Source organism: Leptonychotes weddellii, chromosome 8, assembly GCF_054177405.1.
Source record: "Leptonychotes weddellii isolate Sample4059 chromosome 8, ASM5417740v2, whole genome shotgun sequence".
Taxonomy (NCBI): domain Eukaryota; kingdom Metazoa; phylum Chordata; class Mammalia; order Carnivora; family Phocidae; genus Leptonychotes; species Leptonychotes weddellii.
Genome location: NC_138376.1, coordinates 56,689,230 through 56,707,511, shown reverse-complemented (window position 1 = coordinate 56,707,511; position 18,282 = coordinate 56,689,230). Strand labels below are relative to the sequence as shown.

At 34.9% G+C, this 18,282-nt stretch overlaps 1 long non-coding RNA gene across 2 annotated transcripts in view; it reads left to right on the top strand.

The window, feature by feature from the left end:
• Positions 1-18,282, top strand: part of LOC145723039 (uncharacterized) — a 96,958-nt gene that overhangs the window by 15,036 nt on the left and 63,640 nt on the right. For both annotated transcript variants that reach the window (XR_014147762.1, XR_014147760.1), the window contains exon 2: positions 14,185-14,367. This is a non-coding gene — a long non-coding RNA (uncharacterized LOC145723039). The remainder of the gene's footprint in view (positions 1-14,184; positions 14,368-18,282) is intronic.

The following is an 18,282-nucleotide window of genomic DNA, read 5'->3' as shown; positions in this document are numbered from 1 at the left end:
TAACCGTATACTAGTAATTTTTGTGACTGTATGATAAGCATATTTTAACCTTGTTTTGGATGGCCAAGTAATTTCCATTCTGCATTTGAGTTACAATCTCATTTGTGTTTTGTGACCACATAAATTAAGAGTATTTGTGTTTAAAATCACATCTTAAAACATTTCAAGCTAGGGACTGAAGTTCTTGAGCTTGAGAGGCCCATGGTAATTTTTTGAAAAGCTCTCAGATTTTTACATTTTAGAATTCTGAATTGAATTTGAATTGAAAGTAGGATGAACTCTCTAAGGCAGGGTAGATGATAGAATAGATTTGCACAGTATGTTTGGGATGGAAGCACATGAGAATGGTAGTGAATGGAAAAGTGAAGAGTTCAAGGTATCACCGGGCATACAATTCCAAGTATAAAAATAAAATAGAAATAAAAAGGGAAATGCCAAGTATTCCTCTTATGGGAAGAAGGAATAATTTCTACAGCCATCCAAGCTGGCTGGCTTGGATGAACAGATATTAAAAATTTAATTTGTTAAGGAAACTAATTTAATAAATACTTTCAATAACATATACCCATTTATTCTTCAACAAATATTTACATTAAAATTATGTAAACATTTTATTGAAATAAATGCATGCAGAAAATACACACATCTTAATTGGTAGCTTGATAAATTGTCATAGAATGAACACGATTGTGTAACCATAAGCAGATCAAGAATCCACAATGAGACACCATATCACACATACTAGGATGGCTATAATGAAAAAAACAAAAGGAAAATAACAAATGTTGCCAAGGATGTAAAGAACTTGGTACCCTGATAAATTGCTGGTGAAAATATAAAATGGTATAACCATTTATTGCAGACAATAGTTTGGCATTTCCTCAAAAAAATTAAACATTGAATTAATATATGACCCAGAATTTCCACTCTTATGTATGTAACCCCCTCCAACTGAAAACAGATATTCAAACAAATACTTGTACACAAATGTTCATAGCAGCACTATTCACAATAGCCAAAAGTTTAAAAAAAAAACAATTTTCCATCAGGGACCAATGGATAAATAAATTGTGGTATATACAAAAAATAGAATATTAATCAGCCACAGAAAGGAATAAAGTACTAATGCATGCTACAATTGCATGAACCTAAAAAACATTTTACTAAGTGTAAGAAGCCAGGCACAAAAGGATTTATATGATTCCATTCATAGGAAATACTCAGAATAGGTAAATCCATAGAGACAGAAAGCAGATTGGTGGTTGCTATGGCCTGGGGCGAAGGGGAGAATGAGGAGTGACTGCTTAATGGGGACAGGGTTTTCTTTTGGGGTGATAAAAATGTTTGTAACTTGATAAGAGGTGGCAGTTTACCAATATACTAAATTTCACTGGATTGTGCACTTCAAAATGTTTCATTTTATGTGATATAAATTTCACTTACTTACATATACATATGACATATATATATTTTAAATGTTACTGGAATGTCATTTTTATTTTATCAGGTTAGAAAAAAGGTCAAAGTTTGATAACACAAGTGACTGAATTCTGAGGAAACAGCCCCCTTCTACATTGCTGTTAGAAATGCAAATTAGAACAAATCTTAAGGAGAACAATGCCTTTTAACATAGTAATTCCAATTATATATAAACACAGCATCAAGTATAATAATAAGGTACAGGGCGCCTGGGTGGCTCAGTCGTTAAGCGTCTGCCTTCGGCTCGGGTCATGATCCCAGGGTCCTGGGATCGAGCCCCGCATCGGGCTCCCTGCTTGCGGGAAGCCTGCTTCTCCCTCTCCCACTCCCCCTGCTGTGTTCCTGCTCTCGCTATCTCTCTCTGTCAAATAAATAAATAAAATCTTTAAAAAAAAATAAATAAAAAATAATAAGGTACAGCATAACTCAAATAGTTAAGTAACGTATGGGACAATTATACAATGGAATGCTGCGCTGTGTTGCTATATAAAGAGCAGGAACTCTATATAAACTGATATGGAAAATTTCCAAGATATATTGCTAAGTATAAAATAATCAAGATTTGGGTGCCTTTGGTGTAAAATAGGAGAAATTGGATGGCATATTTCTGTATGTTTGTGTTAACACATAGAATCTTAGGCAGAAAAAAGAAGATAGCAATGACCAAAAGGATGTTTACAGATGGGTCTTCACTTCCTTCCTTCCCTAATCTCACTAGCCCATCCCAACCTGGATTCTGTTATTCCCTAACACATTATTGGATCTGTCTGTCAAAGACCTCTGTTCCACCAAAAACCTCATATGAGTAAGCCATCCTGGATATTCTGATTAAGCCAAGCCCTCAGAGGACTCAGACCCCAACCACCATGTCTGACTGCAATCTCAGGAGACATCCCAAATGAGAACTGCCCAGTTGAGCCTAGCCAAGTCAAAGATCTGGAAGAAATAATAATACATTGTTCTTGTAAGCCACTAAATTTTGAGGTGGTTTATTATGTAGCAATGGATAACTGAAAGAGGGACTACACGTTTTTTTATTGTAGTTTTGGTAGGTTATGCCTGTTAATATCATGACAAGAAAAGGAAAAAGAGATAATTGTTTAGTTGAGGATGAGGCTAAAGAAAATATTTGTATCAGCTTCACATTGCTTTGTGGAAACTCAGGTTCATTTAATACCTCTGAAGACAGTTTTCCATACATCAAGCTACCCATCCATTCATCTATTTGTTCTCCCAACCATCTATCCATCTGATCTTCCATCCATCCACCCGGGCACCAATCCATTCATTTAACATTTATAGAGCTCCTACTCTGTGGCACATCCTTGGACAGACAATAAGAATGTAAAATTGAGGAGTGCCTGGGTGGCATAGTCAGTTAAGCGCCTGACTCTTGGTTTTGGCTCAGGTCGTGATCTCAGGGTCATGGGGCTCCGTGTTGGGCACGGAGTCTGCTAAGATTCTCTCTCTCCCTCTCCTTCTGCCTCACTGGCACTCTCGTGCTCTCGCTCTCTCTCCAATAAATAAATCTTTATTTTAAAAAAAGAATGTAAAATTGAATGAAACAATATTTTTGCTCTCAAAGAGAATCTGTTTGATTGGGAAAACATCATTTAAAAAAACTGCAGATAGGTTGCGAGAGTTAAAAATAGAAGATGGCATTTTTCTTTGTTTCCTTTCCTATTTGGTATTTTCGAAAACAGCTATTTTCCCTGAAGTCTCAGATAGTTCTGTTAGACCGCGATCTCAGATACACTTCTCTGTCCTCACTACGTACTGGGAAAAACAAGTCTTGATTGATAATAGAAAATAGTCGGGAATCTACTGAGGAAGATGGATTACGTGGGGGCTGAGTCTGGAAACAGAAAAGACAGAGTAATTGAAAAAGAGAGTTTGTGCATCATCCTCTGAGCCACCGCCTTCCAAGACATATCAGCAGGTGCAGGAGAATGAGAGTCAGAGAAATAAAGGGACAACTGTTTGGTTGCCTTTAAAAACATCAGGTGGCCTATTCGCATCAATTGTAATTTCGAAGTTTTTATCAACATTTATTTGTTTACTTCGTTTTACACATACACATCTTATATCTCCACATATGAAATACTATAGCAAGCAGGTGAGTTATTTGGCAATATTTTGTCCACTTGATCAATGGAGGCTGTATATATAGCCGATAATAATTTGGGGGTCATATTCGATTACTTACAGGATTATTCAGGCAATTCTTCATTTCCCATATATTTTTATCATGTGTGTACCCTGCCAGAGTGACATGAGAGCAACCTAGTTTTTTGATCTGATTATAAATATCTTCACACTTTATTTTTTGCGATTCTTCTATCTGCCTCATGGTTTTCCTACAAATATGTTTATCTTCAGTAGTCAGACCATGCTGCATGCAGTTATCCATAAAAAATTCATGTTTCTCAAGTTCACCTCAAAAGCACTATCTGATCTGTCAAAACACATTTAAAAATGTCAAAATGCCTTTCCATTATGGCCTTATTTGATGCCGTGGTGCTTTATAATCCCATTCTACAGGGGAAAGAAAAGGCAAAAAGACTTGCATAGATTCTTTCTTCAACGGAAGGACAAAGAGCAATACGTTGATGTGTATGTAGCAGGACTTGCACAAATCAGCCACCATGTGTTAATTTATGTTTGCAAATTATGTAAATGCACATTCAGACCTTGGGGAAAAACATTTTCAAAAACCGAAATAAAATTCATCAGTATGATTTTTAAGTCATTTAAGATAAAACTAGTAAGATCAGCCCCTCACTGTTAGTTAGCACCCTTAATCTTAGAGTACACATTAATTAGTAAAAGTTCTCTCCACCACTAGGGATGAAGGCACTGACGGTTTCAGTCTTAATGTGTACTCTCTCTTGCAACTTAAATTTGGAGTATGAAACAGGAGAATGAGTATCAAAGAAATTGATAAGAACTGTCGTTCTGCAAGCTGGACTCGCTGCATTTTATTATTTGACACTCACCTTGAGCTCCAATTCAAAATGCTTCATCATATGGCTGCTAAGGTCACTTATTTTCTGTCCCAGCAGGGCTAGTGAGCTTTGTTCAGGTTTCTGATCTCCGGGGTCTCGAGCGCCCCAATCTCATTCTTTCTCAATCTATTAGGAAGTCTGTAATGAAGACTGCATCTTGAATATATCAGGGCAACTTCATTGTTACGGGAGAAAAATAATCTCATGAGAAAACCGATCCTCAGAGTGAATCCGTAACTACAATTACATGTGTGAGAGTTCATAACCATTCTTACATGAATGTTTACCTTAAATTATACAGATATTAAACAAGTGTTGATTATGTGACAGACACTGCACTGAGAATTAAGGGTATTGTAGCTGCGATGCAGTATAGACCTGTTTCCTGCCCTCCTAGACCATATATGCCAATAGGGAAACATGATGAAGAGGGAAGTTTAGGGACCTTACCTTCTACCTAGGACCTCAGCGTAAGATGACCCCAATACCTAAGCCATCTCTGTTCAGTGTGTGACAGGCTATTTCAACAAATGACCTAATATATAATCTCTTGCCTTAGGAGGAAAAAAGAGTCCTATGATACAGATTAAAAGAAAAGAAATTTAATACAAAGCAACATATGAGGAACATTAAGTCAGTTACGGTATATGGAGATATTAGGTGCCATATTCCTCCCTCCAAGCCCAGTCTGGTTGGCTCTCATTTTAATCATGGTCAAGGAGGTCAAGGAGGAAAGAAATATTCTTGAGGGGTCTTAGAGATTGTCTACTCATTAGTCTCACTTCTCAGCTCTGTGCAGATCAAGTTCTTTATAGGAATCTTAGATAAACTTTTTGGTATCTGATACTTATAACTTTATAGAAAGAAATGTAGTTTATCCTTCGAATTATTATTTTTTTATATAAGCAGTCATCTTCCTGTACTCTTGTGAATTACTTTGAGACAGGGAAGAGCAAGATGGGCATTGGGCAGAATTCAGTCTCCCTTGGGGGTCTTGTATCTGACCCACAATTGATAGTAAGATTTCTGTGTCAAAAAGGCACTTAAACTAAACCTGAGCCTTTCTGGCTATGAACTGCCACCTTCGCTGAAATCTTGATTTTGTTCACTTTTCAATTCCTACTGCTGTTTATCAACTTCTCTTCCACGCCTACCCCAAATTGCTATGCCTGCTCCTTTCTTTTGGTTTTCCCCACGATGACCTCATTTGTTCAATTGTATGTATAGCAGGTTTCATTACAAGTTTTGAAGAAAGGAGCTTTAAAAATATTTAAAATATTAGGCTTTGAGACTTTAACCATCTTTCTCTAAAAGTTATGGTCATCCCTTTCCTGCTAGGTTGTGCAACAGTTTTTCTACTGCAAATTCCAATGCCTTTCATATTATCATGCAGAACATTTGGTTCCCTCTACCCAGCTCATTCATGCTTGCCTGCTAAGACGAAGGACTATTCACTCCAGATGTCAGTCTACTAGCAACAGAAGACCTGCCCAAACTTTTGTTTTGTCTTTATCCTTTTTTAATCAATCTCTGTTACAAGATAGATGAGAATAGTATTCTAAAGAGATTTAACTTTTCACTAATGTGAATTATGCTGCTTTCAAATGGAAGACAACGGTGTGACTAAATCCACATTGGGTTTTAAGTAATTTTTCACTTTATTGCAAAAAAGTTAGGTACCTCCTCCTCACTCCCACAGAATTCATCAAGGTACAGATTATACTGCATTGTCATGATCTATTTAATTGTATCTCCTACTAGGCTGAGACTTCCATGAGCAAAGAAACCCTGTATATTTTTTTCACGTTCTTTTGTAACACCTAGTGTTGCCTGGAAGTAGTCCCTCAACAAATACTTTTTATGTGAATGAATGAACAGTGTCACATCTCTAACAACGACAAGAACTTAATTTACAAAATCTTCTATATTTACAATCTAGAAGCTATTTTGATAAAATGATGATAATAAAAACTACAAAGCAATATCCATAAAGCTGCCCCTGATCTAGTTTCCTCATTCTAAAGCCAGGGACATGGTAGCCAGAGAAGTGACTTAGCTTAGTCTTCTCACACTGTAAGGACTGCACTAGTGCTAGAAATCAGGCTTCCTTTCTTTCTGGGTCCTGCATCTCTCCAGTATATCACAACGGCGCCTGAGTCAGACATCCTATCTCTCTGAACTATGGAAGAGGCTAGTGGATAGCTCTCCAAAGGCAAGCTTTGATTGTTTTTGCATCTCTTTGTAAGTAATGTGGGATATGAAACAGCCTCTCCACTCCTGGTTGCCTGAGGTGTCTTTTCAAGTTTAGAAAAATAACCCAGGAGGGGTGGCATTCTTGGCAAAAGTACACTGACTTTCTGAGGACATTTCAGGTTTTCAGAAGCTGTTCTTGGACACCAGAAAGCTTTAGTTCCATGAAGGTGAGTTAAGCTGTTTCCTCTAGGCATAGAAGGATTAAGACTTAAGAACCATAAGTAAAATTCAGTTAAGAATAGTAAAAATTAAGACCAAATGTTGCTTGCTGGTTTATTTGCTCTGCAAATGTATCTTCCAAGAAGTAATTTCATTGCACATAATAGATGAGAATAGTTGGAAAAGAATTGATAATCCACAAGATTCGAAAAATCTCCTTGGGGATAACCACTAGATATTTAATTTCCACTGTATCCGTCCCCTCTTCCTTAAAGTTTCTCTGCATCCTGCCTATCTCTTAAGACTCACTCCCAAACTCTCCTTCATTCACACCCTGCATACAAACTATAGATAATGGCTGGAGTATGTTATGATAGGCCATATATCAAAAATTATCTCCATTCAAACCCTTGCTTCATCACTCTCTAGCATGTGACTCCTAACTGTGTGATTTTTCTAGCTGTATTGATGTTGCTGTTCTGTTATTCCCCCACTTGAAAAAGAGGGAGAATTATAAGTAGAAATAATTGAGTTATTACATCCAAGGCACTTGCCTTGAACATAATAATTGATCAATAAATGTTACCTAAGGTGGACAATACCTTATCTGCAATTCCAAAACTGCAAGTTTGTATTATAAGTTTTGATGTAGTTCTTTTGTAACAAATCCTGACCTAACTCAAACTCGTTTGGCAGTAAAGCTCAACTTGAACGGATGCGAGACTGCATCTGTCTATATTTATTCTACTTAGTACAAATATATGTTTATTTTACTGGAGAAATTAATTAGTTTGATGGCAGGGTGCTGTACCAGACCCCACAGGGTATTATAGGGTATTTTATAACTCTACATTCTGTTTTTCAAATCTAAAAATTTCTGAATTCTGAAACACATTGGGACCCAAGATTTTGCATAAGATACCATGGGCTTTCATTATAATTATTCAGTACAAGCCTCCAAATAGGCTATGTTTCCTTCCCATTCCTCTGCTTCCCCAACGGAATGTTTGTGTTACCCTCACCCAAGCCTTGTACGACTCGTTCAGAGACCCAGATCCAGTGTGGATAATTCTGTGGAATTTCCCTCATTATTCCAAACAGTTGAATTTCTTTCCTTTTTATTCCCTCATAGTTCTTAATACTGTATACCATACAATTTCCTTTGCAACATTTTGCGAATTGTATTCTGAGAAAATTAAGCAGCACTTCAGTGAACGTATTCAATTGCCCCCAAAGGAATATATCCTGCTAACACCATTTACTTGGTAACAGTAAACATGGAATTTTTAAAAATCTGTTTTAAACTTATATTGAAGTGCTAAACATTTTTAATGATAAAATTAACTATGTAAATAATAAACATGCTTTCTTCTTTGTGGTTTGAAAAAATAAATTATGTTATTGTTATGAAATGTGTCCTGACAAGTACTCGTGTATAATTTCATGAAAACACCACCAACAGCAAAACAGCAGGCTAGGCTTCTCATTGCCAAAGGAAAGACTATTCCGTGGAGTACTGAACAACCACAGATGTTTCCATGATATACTACATGAGATAGTCATATGGGAATAATTCCAACAAGATATCTGAGGGCATTTTAAAGCTTTATGGAACTTAAAAGTTATTATGCACTATAATCTTTAAAAATTTATGTCAACATATTTTGAGAATTTTTTTCTTTTATTGTCTTTTTACAGCATTTATATTTTTCTATTACAAAAATAATATGTCTTTTGTAGAAAAATTAGAAAATACCTATAAAAAAGAAGAAAATAAAAGTTGTTAGTGATCTAAATATCCAGAAATGATATTATTTACATATTTATATTATTTGCCTATATATGCATATGTAAAAATGTGTGTGCAAGTATGTATATATGTGCTTGTATGTTATGGACCTGCTATAATTTAGTTATAGTAAAATAGTTATATTCTATTGCAAAGGAAGCAATTATATGATGGAATCTTTGAATGTAATTAGATGTGGTCTGGAGGAGAAAATATAAATGTCACAAATATATAAGTATATAAGCATAAATTGTGGTTTTCTATGGAGGAAGTAAACAGGGATCTGAAATACAGAAAACCAGTGGTCCGGGATAGAGTCATTAGGAGAGGAGCCTCTGAGCAAAAATTTTAGAAGCCAGTGTGACTAGAATGCTGGGCAGAGTAGAGAATGAAACAAGACAAAGATGGAGAGGTTGACAGAGACAGATCATGCAGCATCCTATAGCAAGGATATCGATTTACTTTGATGAACAATGGGAAAACATGACAGAGCTTGCTGCAGAGAGACTGATGTGATTTGGTTAAATCTGGGTTATTCAACCTCAGCACTACTGACACTTCAGATCAGATAATTGTTTGTTTCGGAGGGCAGTCCTTTGCATTGTAGGAGGGTAGTAGCACACTGGCCTCTATCCAACAGAGGCCAGTCACATCTCCCCAAGATATGACAAGCAAAAAGTGTCCCCAGACATTACCAAACATCCCCTGTAAATTCAGAGTGAAATCATTCTGCTTGAAAACATCTAATTTAAATAGTTACAAATTATTCTGGCTATGAGGTGAAGAATAGATTTGCTCCTTCTCTTGTGGGAGCATACCTCCCAATCACAACAGGAAGCCATGTTGTCACCACAAGATGGAAACCAGCCTTAAAATGACAGTAGTCAGTGGATTTCAGGGCAGCAATAAAGAATCTGGATGCTTGGTGCATCACTGAACTGCTAAAACAACCAACCTGAATCTGGCATTATATTTTTCTATTATGTGATAAAATATATTAAAATAATAAGTATAATGGAATGGAGGTGGGGATGAAAAAACAATCAAAGTGCAAAATGAGGGGCGTCTGGGTGGCTCGGTCAGTTAAGTCTCCAACTCCTGATTTTGGCTCAGGTTACGATCTCAGGGTCATGAAATCAAGCCCTGCATTAGGCTCCGCACTGGGTGTGGAACCTGCTTAAGATTCTCCCTCTCCCTCTCCCTCTGCCCCTCCCCACACCCCTGCATATGCACTCTCTCTCTTTCTCAAAAAAAAAAAAAATTGCAAAATGGAAGACCAGTGAGTTGAACTCAAGAGGTAGCTAGTGGTCCATATAGGAGAGAACAGTGTCTTAGACTATAGGGACATGTCTTTGAGTTGTGCCTATGGCGTCTTGACATTGCAGTTAAGGAGAAATTGTAACAGCCAAGATTTTTTTGGAGTTAGAATATACATGACTTGAATTTATACCTCAATCCAGCTATCACCCCATTCTTTTGCTTCATTTCACTGCAAGACTCCTTATAAGAGTTGTCCATTTCCTAGATAAAGAGTGAAAAATATATATAGTGTGTGTATTATCTTGGCATATGATCAAGGTTACTGTATAAATCAAGTGGCACAAAATGGACTGTTCATTAAATGTTGGAACAAATGGCACCCTAAATAATTTTAAAAATAGATTTCCTACACCATATCTTTAAAAAATAGAACCCAGATTGAATAAAAGACATAAATTTGGAAAGCAAGACTTTAAAACTATGAGAAATAATACAGGGGAACCTCTCCATGATATTAGGATAGAAAGGGATATTTAGGGATGATATAAAGCAAATCTTGCAACATAAAAAATAATTACAATATATGACTACATAAAAACAAAAATTTTTCTCTTATGAAAGACTCCATAAGCCAAGCATAAAGGTGAGATAGCCTTTAAAAATATTTTTATAATACATATAAGAGACAAGGATTTATAACAGAAAATATGAAGAACTTCTTCATATCCAAAAGCAAACAACAACCCAATTGAAATACATGCTAAGTAATTCCTTTTTTTTTTTTTTTTAAGTAGGCTCCACACCCAGCATAGAGCCCAACTCAGAGCTTGAGCTTATGACCCTAAGAGCAAGACCTGAGCTGAGATCAAGAGTTGGACGCTTAGCTGACTAAGCCAACCAGGTGCCCCTATGTAATTCCTAATAGAGGTATCACACATTCTCCTTCCCCAAATATAAGCAGCTCTCCAATTCCACTCTTAAGGAAACACAAGTCAAAGCAAATTCAGTCAACTTCATTAAAAAAAAAAAATACACTCACAAAATACATTCATAAAAAATAATCCTGACAATTTCCAGTTTTGTTAAGCATGTAGAATAGAAGTATTTGTACAGTTTCTAGTGAGAACAAATTAGGAAAACTATTTTGCAAAGTGATTTGTAAATATCCAGTAACAGTTAAAATATGTTGGTTCTAACAAGAAGAAGCAACTTGACTTCTGGGTATATGTATACCTTAGAGAAATTCTGTGCAAGTGTATCATGAAACATCGCAATGTTATTTATAACAATAAAAATAAAATCTTCAGTCACCTAATGAAAAGATCTAAAGCTGTTAAAGTGACTGAACTATATCCATACATCAACAGCTAGAACTGGAAAATATAATGTTGGCTATTATAAAAAAATTCTATTGAACATTCTGTAGCATATACTTTTGGTGCTCATGTATAATTGCATTTTTGTTGGGTGATTTCAAATTTCAAAGTGAAATGCTGGCTTATAGGGTATTATATGTTTCACTTTAGTAGATTAGATTAATAGATTTAGATTACATCAGTTTCAATAGTTTTCAAAGACATTTTCCAAAGAAGACATCCAGATGGCCAACAGACACATGAAAAGATGCTCAACATTACTCATCATCAAGGAAATACAAATCAAAACCACAATGAGATATCACCTGATACCTGTCAGAATAACTAATATTAACAACAAAAGAAACAACAGATGTTGGCAAGGATTCAGAGAAAGGGGAACCCTCTTACACTGTTCGTAGAAATGCAAACTGGTGCAGCCACTCTGGAAAACAGTATGGAGGTTCCTCAGAAAGTTAAAAATAGAACTACCCTATAATCCAGCGGTTGCACTAAGTATTTATCCAAAGGATACAAAAATACTGATTCGAAGGGGCACATCCACCACAATATTTATAACAGCACTATCAACAATAGCCAAACTATGGAGAGAGCTGAAATGTTCACTTACTGATGAATAAATAAAGAAGATATGGTGTGTGTGTGTATCTATATCTATATCTATATCTATATCTATATCTATATCTATATCTATATCTATCTATCTATCTATCTATATAAAATAGACAATGGAATATTACTCAGTCATCAAAAAGAATGCAATTTTGGGGCACCTGGGTGGTTCAGTCAGTTAAGCACCAGCTCTTGGTTTCAGCTCAGGTCATGATCTCAGGGTCCTGGGATCGAGCCCCATGTCAGGCTCTGCACCCAGTAAGGAGTCTGTTTGAGGATTCTCTTTCCCCCCTCTCTCTGTCCCTCCCCTCACTCATGCTTTCTCTCACTCAAATAAATAAATAAATCTTTAAAAAAGAAGAATGAAATCTTGTCCTTTGCATGATGAAGATGGAACTAGAGTATATTATGCTAAGAGAAATAGGTCAGTCAGAGAAAGACAAATACCATATGATTTCACTCATATGTACAATTTAAGAAATAAAACAGATGAACATAGGGGAAAGGGGAAAAAAAGAGGGAAGCAAATCATAACAGACTCTTAACTAAGACTAAGAGAATAAACTGAGGGTTGCTGGAGGGGAGGTAGGTGGGGGATGGGCTAAATGGGTGATGGGTATTAAGGAGGGCACTTGTGATGAGCACTGGGTGTTCGGTGTTGTATGTAAGTATGTAATCACTAAATTCTTCTCCTGAAACCAATATTACACTATATGTTAATTAACTAGAACTTAAATAAAAATTTGAAAAAGAAAAAACAAAGCGGTTATACCAGTTTGTATATTCACTAGTAGAGGAAAAACTAGAATAACCCAAATATCACCAGCAGTAGAATGTATCAATAAATTGTAGTACATTCATAAAATAAAATGCTATTGAGCAATGAAAGTGAAAGAAATATTGTTTCACACGATAGAGATAAATCTCACAGGCATAATGTTGAGAGAAGCTTGACATAAGAGTTTATAATTTATGACACCACTTACTTAGAGTTAAAACAATAACAAATCTGAAACATGCTGAGAGAAGTCAGAATCATGGTTATCTGGGGGAGTTATGACTGAGGATTCCAGAGCACCTTCCCTGCACTGGTAGTGTTCCAAACCAAGATCCGCATGAGGGTTCCAATAGTCCATTCATTTGGCAAAGATTCATTCAACTTCACACTCAATATTTGTGCATGTTGTATAGGTTTAAATTCAACAAAAAGTTTTAAAATGTTAGTTAAAAAGCATAAGACAGAATGATTGATAGAATATACCAACATAAATGTAAAATTTTCCAAGGTAAACAAAGTAACACTAGATTAGATCTCTCTCTGAGAGAGAGGGAGGGAGAGAGAAAGAGAGAAGGAAAGGAAGTCAGAAAATAAGCCTAGGTAGTTGAAAATGAAGGACTTCATTTATCTGCAGGGATAATCATCACACTTCACAAGATTGTTGAGAACTGGATGAATTAACAGATATAAAACACATAGAACAGGGCTGGGCACAAAGGGAGCACTAACTAATATATACCATCAGTCTTGTTTACACCATGGAGAGGCAGTGTTTCAGCAAGAAGTAAGAATAGGCCATTCTTCAGGATTGTTGCCTACCTTGTCCATTTCTACTCTCCTCATATGTTTGTGTGTGTTTTCTCTGTGTATATGTGTGTGTGTGTGTGTATAGATGTATTCTCTGCATATATATGTGTGTATATATATATATTCTCTGAAATATTTCTTGTTGTAGACAATATAATTAAATGAAGGAAATATGATATATTCAGTAACCTCTAAAGGGAATAACAAAATGTCTTAAGCTAGATTAAAGTTTAATCTTTAATCATGCTGAACAACATCATTACCCTTTCTCCATAGAAAAATTCTGTTATAATAGAAGGTTTAATTATTCAACTTTAATTGCTAATTATAAGCTTCAAAATTCACATCTTTTATTTCCAAAATCACAAAGCAGTCAGCATAGAGGACAAGTTTGGGTTAGGTACAATGCCTATAAATGTTACTGAACTGCTAATGTACCTATGAGTTTAATTGATATGTTTACTCAAAGCATGATGTGGTGTGCTTTTTTAGCCAAAATCATTTTGACCCTTGTCCTTATTCCAACGCTGCTTTATAATCATCACCAACAAGGTCAGAGAGCTCAGAAGCACAATGGTTTTAAGAGAATTAAAAAAAAAAAAAAAAAACAGAAAGCTAAAAGCATTCATAATTTTTTTAAAAAGATTTTATTTATTTATTTGACAGAAAGAGACAGCGAGAGAGGGAACACAAGCAGAGGGAGTGGGAGGAGGAGAAGCAGGCTTCCCGCTGAGCAGGGAGCCTGATGCGGGGCTCGATCCCAGGACCCTGGGATCATGACCTGAGCCGAAGGCAGACGTTTAACCAACTGAGCCACCCAGGCGCCCCAAAAGTATTCATAATTTAAAGGTAAGTTTGAATACTTTTATGCCTTAGAAATATCTCCGGGTAATAAAAACATCCACAATGTGTAATCATTTACCTACACTCCAGTTAACAATTCTTTTTCATCCAAATATATCTTTTCTGATATTGAAGAGCAGGTGCATTTATTGAACCATTCAAACCGTTGCTTTAAAAATAAAATGTATTACTATTTATTGAAACATACTATATGCCTGACACTTATCTAAGCCCGGGGAGAAGTGGTTATCAAATATGACTATATCCCTGTTCTCTTCAAGTGTAATGTATTTTAGGGAAAACCACAAGTAAGCAAATAGTTCATTACAATACTGGTGAGTGCCCTGAAGGATAAGTACTACCTGATAGGAAAATAATGAAAATACTGAAAGGGACGAGTACTGTCTGGGGCAGTTAGGGGAGACTATCTCCCCTCTCACTAAAAAAATTCTTAGTGTCAGCAGAAAACCATTATACTCCTGCCAAATTGCCTTATGAGGCTTTAATTGGGGCTTAACGGGATTGACATACAATGTGAATCAAGTTCATAAGTTTATTTCTGTCCTTTTATCACTTCCCTAAACTTGATTTAAAGAACTGCAGTCAAACTTTAAAAAGGAAGGAGAAATTAAGGCAAAAACTAAATAAGTAAATATATATCTTTGATGCTTTTATATTTGAAATGTGTTAGGTGAGAATGCAGTCTATAAAATTCAAAATCACTCAAATTCTTCACTGGTGGGTTTTTAAATTTTTGAACATAGAGAAGAGTAATTAATTCACTCAAGACCTTTTTAGCACTACAATGTTAAATGTGAGACCAGGAACAGAATAAATTTTTCCACACTTTACTTCTGAAGTGAGAAGTATTTTAAGCACAGAGGTTTAAAAAACTAAACTATGATAGCATGAAAATGACCATACAATATCCTCTACAAATGAAAAAAAAGGAGTATTCATTTTGCTTTTTAAAATAACTAGTATCTAAACTTTAAGAAAGTATAAATAACAAGTGAGTAAGATGTGGGACTGATGTAGTGGAATGAAAACAAAACTTATTACAGTTCAATTTTTGGAAACTATTCCAGATTTAATATATCAGATTGTCCTGGGTGAGCTGCTTTCAAGACTGATTTTTACAAAACTTTTACATGATTCTGATACAGCTTAAGAAGTGTTTTGGGACCAGTGAACTAAAATGCCCCATCTAAGTCTAGCATTATATGGCCTTATGTATAATGAAAAGGAGGAACTACTAGAATATATATACATATACATATAATATATATATACATATATATTAGACAGGTATAGTACTAGTCAGAAAAAGAAATATAGCTATTTTGTTGTTGATTTTTTTTAAAAAACACCTTAATCAATCCTTTTTTTTCTATTTATAAAAGAAAATTTATGAAAGAAAATTTCTATTTATGAAAAGAAACTAATAAAAGACTGAAAGAAGGTTGGCAAAGAGAGAAATATATTAAAAAGGAAAGATACACACAAGAACATGTTGCATTCAGCATAGATCAGAATAGATCACATAGTAACTTTACAATAGTATATGAATATATATACAAACACACACACCAGGAATGGTTTTTTATGGTTTATAAATACTGATATTTAACAAATGAAATACAGCTTTGTGTCTTCTTTACAAATGAAGAAATTTAGGCACAGAGGGTTGAGGTTACTTGCCAAAGTTCAAAGAACTAATAAGAGGCAGGGTAGAATTTGAGCCCAGGCAGTCAAGATTCAAAGGTCAAAATTTTAACTATAACTTTATGCAGCTTCTCCAATAGAGAATTTGAACATAGAGACAGTCAGGAAGAATTATTAAATATATAGGACATTGACCTCAGATAATAAAAGACTTAGATAAATCAAACCAAACTACCTGCAAAAGAAAATTAGAAAATCTGGAGTATATATGGAATCTGCCAGAAGTTATCAAAGAACACTGTTGTGAAGAAATAATAGACCAATAACTGAGGCTGACACTTTGAGTTATTGATATAGAAAAGGCAACTGAAAGGCTGGGCAGCATTTTTGATATTCTCATGGATTAAGGCTACAAAAGTTGGAGCACAGGGCACATGAAGAATGGTGTTTTTAGCAACCCACCTTCTATTTAGAGTTCGAATGGCAAAGGACTGCATCCAAGATATAAGCATGAGCTGAATATACAACAGGGTTTGCACAAATGATAGCTAAACTTCAAATCCAAATTTCTAAAACATTTAACTCTTGAAATTGGATTACAATGATGCTACATTGTTAGTGGTCTCAGAATAAGGAAAAAAAAAAATCCTCCCTGAAGAAAGAAAATATCATTCTTGCCTTCAAAATATTTCTGATTTTTTCCAAACTATAAAGTATATAATCAAAAAGCACAAGAGAAATAAATATAAAAAGTCACATGAACTAAAATTAGCAAAAGAACTAACAATAGTTAAAATGGCCCCAGAAATTGAAATTATCTAATACTGACTTCAAAGAAAAGGTGATCACCACATAAAGAGATAAAGATCAACACAGAATATGAAAGCAGAGAACTGGAAACCGAGCACTTTTAAAATACCAAAAAAAGGAATTATAGAAATGGAAAATATGGTACCAGAAATTAGGAGTCAGGGAGGGGGTGTCACAGCAGGTTAAAAAAAATTAGTGAGACACTTGGAAAAATAGAACATAAAGACAGGAGAAAATAAGTAAAAAAAAAAAAAAAAAAAAAAAAGAACTAGGCAAAGAGAAGTAAAATGATGGAACAAAAGAAATGAAGTATATGGTAAAAATATATAGTACACATGTTATTTAGCATCCCAGAAAGAAAGGAGAGAGAAAATAGGACAAGACTGAAGAGATGTGACTAAGAATATTTCAAAACTAATAAAAGACACTAAGTTCAGATTTAGCAAGCTATTCTGCACATTCAATCAACCTATAGATTCAAAAAATCCATACCTTCACATATCATAATAAAAGTACAAAAACTTAAAGAAAAAGACAAAATAGTAAAAGTTACTAAAAAAAAATTACAGACTATAAGGAGGAACTTACAGGTGACTTCTATATAAAGAATGGAAGCCAAAGACAATGGAATGACATAGTCCTAGTGCTGAAAGAAAATAATTACCCAAATAAAATATCATACTGGTGAAATAGAGACACTTTCTATCCAAAGCCCAGAAAAATATATTATCTAGCAGACATACACTAAAAGAAATATAATAAAGAATATTCTTCATCCAGAATAAACCATACAATACTTGGTAAGTTGAAGATGTAGGAAGAAATGAAGAGAAATAAAACCAGTAAATCTTTGATCAATACAAAGAAATATTGACCAGATAAAATATTAAAAATACTTAGAATAGCATAATAATCATAAACAGCAATGTACTCATAAATAGTAGTACAAATCATTAAAAAATAATAAAAGTAGTAAGTGGAGCTAAAACATTCTAAGATTTTAATGTTAGCTGAAAAGAGAGAAGAACTGATGATTAATATTAGATTTTAATTGTTCAAAATCTTTGGGATGCAGCAAAGACGGTCCTAAGAGGAAAGTATATAGCAATACAAGCCTTTCTCAAGAGACAAGATCTCACATACACAACCTAACCCTACACCTAAAAGAGCTAGAGAAAGAACAGCAAATAAAGCCTAAACCCAGCAGGAGAAGAGAAATAATAAAGATCAGAGCAGAAGTCAATGAAATAGAAACCAAAAGAACAGTAGAACAGATCAATGAAACTAGGAGCTGGTTCCTTGAAAGAATTAATAAGATTGATAAATCCCTGGGCAGACTTATGATAAAGAAAAGAGAAAGGACCTAAATAAATAAAATCATGAATGAAAGAGGAGAGATCACAACCAACACCAAAGAAATACAAACAATTATAAGAACATATTATA